We start from the raw sequence: 9,862 nt of genomic DNA on the forward strand, positions 1-9,862 counted from the left end.
AGTTATGTGCACCATGTAGTTGACATTAGTTGACCTAACTATTCGGTTATTTTATATTCATAAGGAGGGATACACTTTGACTCTTTAATTGAAAACTCTACTCAACTGCTGCACCACTGAGCCGATCGAAAGTAAGAAATGGTTGGTTGTTCAAAAACAGGTTTAATTGGGAAGATTAGAGGAATTCATATCAACTCGCTTCTTTGAAACCTAAAAGCGCTACCACAGTGGATGCTTTAAATGCTATGTTCACAGAGAATTTATTGGGTAACCACAGTTTTTAGTTTTTTGAATAATTGATTGACAAAATAAAGTCAACAAGGAGATTTCGAATCAAATCTAGTTTGTGGTAATGGTATATAAGCTCACCAAATGTATATATTTTAACAGTTTACTGTAACTGGGTTTTCCTGTTCTACTGATCTGATAGGTGCAGACGATCAGCAACATTTAATATAACTTACATCATATGGTGTAAAGTTGCCTATTTGAAAATAACTGAATTAACGAAGTAAATAAATACATTCATCTGTTTGATGACAGCTCAAATTAAACAGGAAGGTAGCCTGTTGATTCAAAGTTAACATCCAGATTATTATTGAAATATGCATGACTTTGATATTGTTTAATTATTCGACCTATTTCTCTTCAAACACGTCGAATAACAATTAATACCACGTTCTCTGGTCTTTAATTTTAATAAGAACAAATTGGCGGTTTATCTTTACACTAAACTCATAATAGCTTAATTATAAATGATACATACAAATATTGTTTTGTAAGTTGTTGATATATTAAACACTTGTTACATATAATAATATATATTATTCTACTATAAACAAATATTCCAACTATCACTGCAAGAACTGCAAGAATATTCAACACATTTCCATAATGGATTTCCTGATGGAAAAGACCAGGGAATTTAGGACTTTTTTCAGGTAGGCTATCGAGCGTTGGGTCAGTAACCGAAAGGTTGCTGGATCGAATCACCGAGCTGACCTAGGTAAAAATATGCCGTTCTGCCCCTGAATAAGGCAGTTAACCCACTGTTCCCCGGGCGCCGAAGACGTGTATGTCGATGAAGGCAGCCCCAAGGCTCCTCTCTGATTCAGAGAAAGACACATTTCAGTTGAGTGCATTCGGTTGTACAACTGACTAGGTATCCGGCTTTCCTAATTCTCAATTTTGCATCATCTCCCTAAAATAACAATTCTGAAAATTTGACATATCATATTTTAGATACATTTTTGGCATCTGACAATCTCTAATGAAAGCCACAATTTGAATAATGACCAAATGAAATAGCATAGAATGCCTACTTTTACCTGTCCATGAGGGTCTCTCAACTGAACTGCTAGCCAGATCCTTGCAAATCTATATCAAGTCGATATTTACAGAGCATTGAAGTGCCTTATAAATAGCACTACTCAATAAGGTAATAGGAAAATGTATACAGTGTCTGAATTCGTTCCCTTTTTTTATGTGAACAACAACCATTTTTACAAAATATATTATCTAATAATTAATGTGCAAAAGTAAAAATTAATGTGAGTGAAGACAATTATTCCCTATTGTTGTTGGAGTTTCAGGAGAGAGTGAGGATTTGTTTTGAGGCTGTTGTCTCTGAGGGATGATGTCAGCCAAACGGGTCAAGTAATGCCAGAAATATACATTATACTATTGCATTACTCCTCAAGGACACTGCTTTAAGAGACCTGTGTAACAGTGAATCACTGTGCAGACTGAGCCCTGATTCAAAAGATATGTCTTTGTTTTTGTATCTGTTTTTCATTCCTTCAATAAAGACCACTTCAGCACTATGGTTCGCTCTTGTCCTGCCTCCCATATGAATTATGTTTCAGCTACAAAAGAGCACTTAATGAGTTGTTTTGTCTGTACTCTGTTACATGTCCGCAATCCCCCGAAGGCTCATTTAAAACAGACTCAAACTTTTTCTCTGAAGAAATTACATTCTCTCTTATCGTTTAATATTATTATGCAATCCTCACTTGAACCAAGTCACATGGACTGACATGTACACATAGCAATTTGTGATTAATTGAATGCGAAATCAGTGCCCAGTGAATATAACACAGATGAGTTACCGTCACTGAGGTTAGACTAAGTTTCAGTTTTTATGAAACATGCATGACTCAAAACCGAACTAATGGTGCTGCGATAAGGTTGTTCATATGGACGTACAACAGGCGGAAAGTGCCACGAATGCACAATTCATCTTACAGTCAAATTCAACAAAAACACCCTCCTCTTTACCACACTGCATGTGATTGCGTTTGTTAAGGGAAGTGTCATGCTAGGTGTATTCTAGGAGCTTCTGTAAGCACTATAAAGCTGCCTTTGGACCAGGCTAAAGTGCATCTCCAAGTTAATTATGGTTCATGAAACCTTCATCAACTATTGGCATGCTTCATTATTGTCAACAAAGTGTGATTTATCATATGATATAAAATGAAAACCATCTGACCATAACGCATGTGATGGCCTTTGGACTAAATGATGCCACTGATGCCTCTGCTTTAGGACAGCATCCATTACATTACCTATTCATTTGCCATTTTGTAAAGCAATAATCATATAATAGAAACAAAATCAAGTGTATAAATCAATGTGACCTATTTTGCGAGGTACTTTGTTGTTTTCTTGATGGTACAGAGTGTTAACCTTACTTTGTGTTGGTTGGTCATCTTGTGGGCATGTCTTGGTTCAGTGATTCTCCCCTGATCAAAGGCCTAGCAGAGCACGAGGGGGAGGCTAGCTAGTCTCCTGTGTTGTGGACTGTAAGGTGAACGCAATAACCTGACAGGTCAGCATCTCCCCACATCAATACTGCAACACTGCCCTGCGGAATGTTCACATCAGGGTCAGGTAAGGGATTGGCCCGTGTGGGAGTGGTATAACAGCTTTACCATCTGACACAGAGACTGATCAATTGACAAAAAATGGCATACTCTCCATAGCTTGTTGGAGGGATGTGTTATAGTTTGTTAGGGTTATGTGTTAACAATATGTGTTTGTAAAAGGCTCTGGACAGAGGAACTATCTGTATCTGTTAGACGGAATGCATTATCTCCAGACCCATAAATATGTGTAAACATGTTGGAAACAATTTGCCTATCATTTTAAATGTTATCTCAACTTACAAAATTACTCAAATGTTTCCTTTCCTTGACAGTGAGAGGCTGCAATCCACACTTTGGTTTTGTTTACTCATCTACAGCCACCAACGGTTAACATCAGCATTGACGACCAAAAAGCAATGGGAGTGGATGAGGAACAATTAGAATGCTTTTAATTGGATGTTCAAATAACCTTAAATTCTCAACCGACAGTAACGACACAATGCCACAATCTGCTGCCCAGGGCAATAGATAACATTATACACTTTTTTTTTACGTTTTGGGAAACTATCCCTTTAAATCCCTGTTTTCTCCTCTTTTGATATCTCTGTCTGTTCTTTCTTCTTCACTGAATTCGAAAATTCAGACAGTCTGTATTCTGTCCCTGTGCTGCACTAAGGGTTAGCTGGCTGGCGAGCCAGTGTAGAGAGAGCAGACAGAGTGAACTGGTGAGCTGGAGGGGAGTTGGATGACAGGAAAGGCTTGAGCTAGGAAGTGATCTCAGTGGTCCCACACAAGACGAATGGCTCCCTAGATACAGACGGTAATAACTTGTAATCAAAGCCATGAGACGGGTACGGGCCGGGGAGGTTAGGTCAGGACTGAAAGGAGCGATAGGAGGACATTAATCGCACCTCTCCTCTCCCCTTTCATGAGGTGCAGATGAGTGGTGAGGAGGTGAGGATGTTTGTTTGTTTTTCTCAGGATGGAAAGAGAGCCACATACAGTATGTGACATTTCCTCACTGACAGGCAGGCAGGCGGGTGTGCATAAATTGTACAGTAGGGTTTGAAATGAAGGGAGGCAGGATGATGACGGGGTCTGCTTCTCCTCACTCCCTGCTGCTGAGGCGGGATGGTCCCTGACACCCCCCAGCCCCTCCCGGCCCCAGCCCCAGTCAACAGCACATCAGAGGAGCGCTGGAGCAGGAAGGAGGCAATCAATCTGAGCGACGGCGTACGGCTTTCACCTCTCCGGTCACAGTCCACACCTGGGACACATTCAGCAGAATGTTAGGTCACACAGGGCTCCAGGCGAGTCATCCCGAGGTCGAAACTGTAAAGTAGAAATCAAGTCTGAAGGCTGTAGACTCTCTCAGTGATAAACAGGAATAAGAGAAAGAGCTCAGGATGGAATTATGGCTGAGCAACCAGACTGCGGTGCTGATGCATCTCTGCAACAGGACCCTTTTATTCCCAGGAGATCAAAGGCAAAGCAAAGTACATGCAATATCGGTTTACAGTCATTATCAAGCCATTTTTTACTGGGTACAAGTTGTTCTCTTCTCATTATACAGGATAGATTCATACCCATGCATATCGCATTGCGATGATAGGGAATTCATTTTTCGATTGTTAATGACACGTCATTTCATCTAATCCATCCTTCCTACTGGAAGGAACACACACACACCTCCATACATCCAGAGGTTGCGCAGACTTCTGGAGTAATCCATAATGATATCACTTTCGCGGCCGAAGCCCAGGCTCCAGTACCACTCTCCGAGCTTCAGCTCCCAGAGGAATGTGAGTGTGGCTCATTATTCTAAAGGATTTCAGCTGATGAACTCGATCAAAGATCTACAGGCTTTCCTCTGCGTCTTAATGCATCCACATGTGTGTTGTCCCTATTTCTGTAGTCAGACCAGTCTAAGCAGTTAGGAAATACTTTTCTCTTTTGCTTTTGAACTTTAGTGGTGGTATCTGTACAGTAAGTAAGCATGGCGTTCTTATTTTTAATCATCTCCTAATTTGGCATATTCTAACAATGTCTCTTAAACTCTCAAATCCACACTAATTATCCATCAGGAGGATATATACGCAGTTGAAGTCGGAAGTTTACATACACCATAGCCAAATACATTTGAACTCAGTTTTTCACAATTCCTGACATTTAATACGAGTAAAAATTCCCTGTCTTAGGTCAGTTAGGATCACCACTTTATTGTAAGAATATGAAATGTCAGAATAATAGTAGAGAGAATTATTTCTTTCATCTTTTACTTCTTTCATCACATTCCCAGTGGGTCAGAAGTTTACATACACTCAATTCGTATTTGGTAGCGTTGCCTTTAAATTGTTTCACTTGGGTCAAACGTTTCGGGTAGCCTTCCACAAGCTTCCCACAATAAGTTGGGTGAATTTTGGCCCATTCCTCCTGACAGAGCTGGTGTAACTGAGTCAGGTTTGTAGGCCTCCTTGCTTGCCTACGCTTTTTCAGTTCTGCCCACACAGTTTCTATGGGATTGAGGTCAGTGCTTTGTGATGGCCACTCCAATACCTTGACTTTGTTGTCCTTAAGCCATTTTGCCACAACTTTGGAAGTATGCTTGTGGTCATTGTTCATTTGGAAGACCAATTTGTGACCAAGCTTTAACTTCCTGACTGATGTTTTGAGATGTTGCTTAAATATATCCACATAATATATCATCCTACCTCATGATGCCACCTATTTTGTGAAGTGCACTAGTCCCTCCTGCAGCAAAGCACCCCCACAACATCATGCTGCCACCCCCGTTCTTCACGGTTGGGATGGTGTTCTTCGGCTTGCAAGCCTCCCCCTTTTTCCTCCAAACACAACGATGGTCATTATGGCCAAACAGTTCTATTTTTGTTTCATCAGACCAGAGGATATTTCTCCAAAAAGTACAATCTTTGTCCCCATGTGCAGTTGCAAACCGTAGTCTGTCTTTTTAATGGCGGTTTTGGAGCAGTGGCTTCTTCCTTGCTGAGCAGCCTTTCAGGTTAGGTCGATATAGGACTCGTTTTACTGTGGATTTAGATACTCTTGTACCTGTTTCCTCCAGCATCTTCACAAGGTCCTTTGCTGTTGTCCTGGGATTGATTTGTACTTTTCGCACCAAAGTACGTTCATCTCTAGGAGACAGAACGCGTCTCCTTCCTGAGCGGTTTGACAGCTGCGTGGTCCCATTGTAACGGCTTTCTTCCTGGGATGAATGAGAGGACCAAAATGCAGCGCAGTTAGTGTTCAACATGTTTAATCAACAGAATAAATGGTGAACATTAACCAATAGCAAAATAACAAAACGTGAAAGCTGAAAGAGTCCTATCTGGTGCAGAACACAAACACAGAGACAGGAAACAACCACCCACAATCCCCAACACAAAACAAGCCACCTTTATATGATTCTCAATCAGGGACAACGATTGACAGCTGTCTCTGATTGAGAACCACATTAGGCTGAACACAGAAACAGACGAACTAGACACACAACATAGAATACCCACCCCAACTCACGCCCTGACCAACTAAACACATACAAAACAAGAGAAAACAGGTCAGGAACGTGACACCCATGGTGTTTATACTTGCGTACTATTGTTTGTACAGATGAACGTGGTACCTTCAGGCGTTTGGAAATTGCTCCCAAGCATGAACCAGACTTGTGGAGGTCTACAATTTTTTTCTGATGTCTTGGCTAATTTCTATTGATTTTCCCATGATGTCAAGCAAAGAGGCACTGAGTTTAAAGGTAAGCCTTGAAATACATCCACAGGTACACCTCCAATTGACTCAAATGATGTCAATTAGCCTATCAGAAGCTCCTAAAGCCATGACATAATTTTGGGGGAATTTTCCAAGCTGTTTAAAGGCACTGTCAACTTAGTGTATGTAAACTTCTGACCCACTGGAATTGTGATACAGTGATTTATAAGTGATAATAATCTGTCTATAAACAATTGTTGGAAAAATTACTTGTGTCATTCACAAAGTAGATGTCCTAACCGACTTGACAAATCTATAGTTTGTTGACAAGAAATTTGTGGAGTGGTTGAAAAATGAGTTTTGCTGTCTCCAACCTAAGTGTATGTAAAGTTACGACTTCAACTGTAGGTTTTAAGTTTAGCATGTTTCAGAAGAGATGAAGAGTTAACAGTTGTTTCTAACACAGTGAAGTGTAAAATGTTGCAATTTAAAATACTTCTAAACTATTTCACACTAGAATTCTCAGATATGGGTGGATTTAGTGCTTTTCTGTGAACAGCTGTAATCCTCTTAAGTTTTCTCTTCTCACTTTAGGCATGCTCTGGCTCAGGGATATAAACCCTGCTTTCACATTATATAAAATGGCTTTGTTTCTTGCCACTGATGTAAGGATGGATTCCAGACAGAGTCTGCTGATCAGTCTAAGAAGTGAAACCTAAGGAAAGTGACTTGAGAACATGTATGTATCTCCAGTCTTAGTGCCAGCCACTCAGACGACCCGCTGATTCAGAACATATTGCTGCAAACCAAAGGCCTGCGTTGATGGAGATACATTGAACTCACAGCGAAATGTGGATCAAAGGGAAACAAAGAGCCTCTTAATCAGTCGTTGTGTGCCAGCGTTCAACATCAGGAAAGAGGGAGAGGGAGCGGTCCAACCCCAGTCCAACCCCACCCTCTTCAGCCTGTGTAAACTAGGGGGAGAGAGGCCACGCTGGGGACCAAAGACCAAGGCAGAAAGCCACACCAGTCCCACACTTATTCCGTCTGATTTGTTATGTTGTTCAAACGGTAATCCCACCATGGTCTCTCTCCCAGCTGCCTCTGGTTAGGGCTCTCAGGTCACACACACACACACACACACCGCCTTGTCTGCCTGCCACCACGCTGCCCTAACCAACTGGGACGACCGATATTCAATCAGGGCTCATTAACGAAGGAACCCCGCTCTGTGTTACGCTCCGTCAGCCTCCCCTCCCCTTGCCCAAACACAAACACACCTCTAAGGTCCTGCCAACCTGTATTTTGCTCGTCTGCCAGATATAATAACAACCAAGTTCTTTGTCATTCTATTTTAGGATGACCAAAGATAATTAGGCTACATAATTGAAAATTAACATCACACTCTGACAATAGGACTATACTATGAATAAACTGCAGACAGGCAGTTTTACTAAAATAGTTGACATGTGTTCCGGTTAATCTTACTGTGCAGCCATAGACTATTAGCCTATAGTATTTGCCCTTAAACCCAAAGTTGTTGTAAAGCATTAGCTGTAAAGCCAGTAGAGGGGCCCTTACAAAACAAACATGAAACAATCCCGTGTGAAAAATCCCGTGGCTTTCGGATACATGTCTGAACACACGTGTGAACAAATCATGTGAAAAATAGGCAGCAAAAAACAACAACTAGATTTTTCCATGGGTCAGACATGGGGTTTTCGAACAAGTGTGAAAATTCAAATGGCTTTTTCACATGTGAAAGATCACATGTGAAAACAAAAAAATCACATGAGCCAGACACGTGGTTTTCGGGCGTATGAAGTTTTACATGGATTTTCCACGACTCAGACATGCCTTTAAACCATTTCACATGTGATATTCTACATTTCACATGTGTGCTTTTGTAACCGGCTGGATTAGAACCAATTTCTTGACCATTTAGACCAAGAGGACTGACACTGGGTTTCTCTTCCGATGTATATTTATTATAAATTTCTCTTTATCTCAGCATATGGACTGTTCAATTCAAAAAAGGTTGTCAAACGTTTTAAAATTTGATTGAGTTAATTGCAGGATTTTCTGTGATTAATCACAATTAGCTCAAATTGAGCTATAATTGAAGATGTTTTATATAAATAAGCATTACAAGAATATTGATGTCTTGATTTTGTCCAAAGTAACGATTAGCCAAATCTGGAAGATTGATAAAGCACACTTTCTTTAACCTCAATGCCAACTTGTTTAGACATCACGTTGTTGTTTTCAGCTGTATAGATGATGTATTTGAGCTGTTTTCAGTGTATTTTCAAAGCTTTCAGACAATGTGATTAATTGCAATTTAAAAAAATGTGTGCACTAAAATTGCTAAAAGTTAACCTGAGTTTATTGATGAACTCTAACAGCCCTAATTCAAAATCAAATCTGATGAACAGTATCTGTTTACATTCATTCAGCAAACACATTCACACATTTTCAAATATATTAAAATCCTGTGTATTAAATGTTTAAAAAGAAAGAATGGACAGCTAACAATAAAGGAAGCTAAAAATAGCTAGCTAGGACAAAATGGAAGGCGGTTTGCAAGCGGTTAGCTAATGGTTAGCAATTAGCATGCAACCATTAGATACAAATTTCATAAGCATGTACCTTTTTTAAAATACATATCATTAGCGTGGTTCATACATACAGATGCAAATACACTCAACGAGCCCTCTTTCGTAAAAATAAAACCATTTAAGAGTCAAAACATTTGTAACATTGACTTGCATACAAATGTGAGTCAGCGGGCTAAGAGTTAGCCAGCTTTCTACTTTGCTTGGGTAAACTTATGCGAATGGGAAAATCACACTTGTTTTTCACTTAGTCAAATCTATTAAATTATACATCAAAATGACCAGCAAACTCAACACAATTGAGTTAAACATGTTATTGCTAGATTTTGAAAACGTAACCATGGTACAAACCAAAGAACAGGATAAAAATAAGGATACACAGGGCTTCTTCCAACGGTCATGGACCAATGTACGAAGAAGAAGAGATGCATGTGCCTGCAGCGGTAGCACTTTGAATGCCTCTCCCCAGTGTAGCGCTAAGTATACACAACATCAATGCAACACCACGGAGGTCTACAATAATAATGGAGTGGATGGCTCAGAAATAACAAATCATTTTTCACACACTTGAACGATTATTACTCAGATTGGCTAATTAACCTTTTTACAGAATGGCATAACAGAATTTGCAATTCCACACGTGGAAACATTGCTGCTGAG

The sequence above is a fragment of the Salvelinus fontinalis genome, chromosome 13 (assembly GCF_029448725.1).
Source record: "Salvelinus fontinalis isolate EN_2023a chromosome 13, ASM2944872v1, whole genome shotgun sequence".
NCBI classification, from domain to species: domain Eukaryota; kingdom Metazoa; phylum Chordata; class Actinopteri; order Salmoniformes; family Salmonidae; genus Salvelinus; species Salvelinus fontinalis.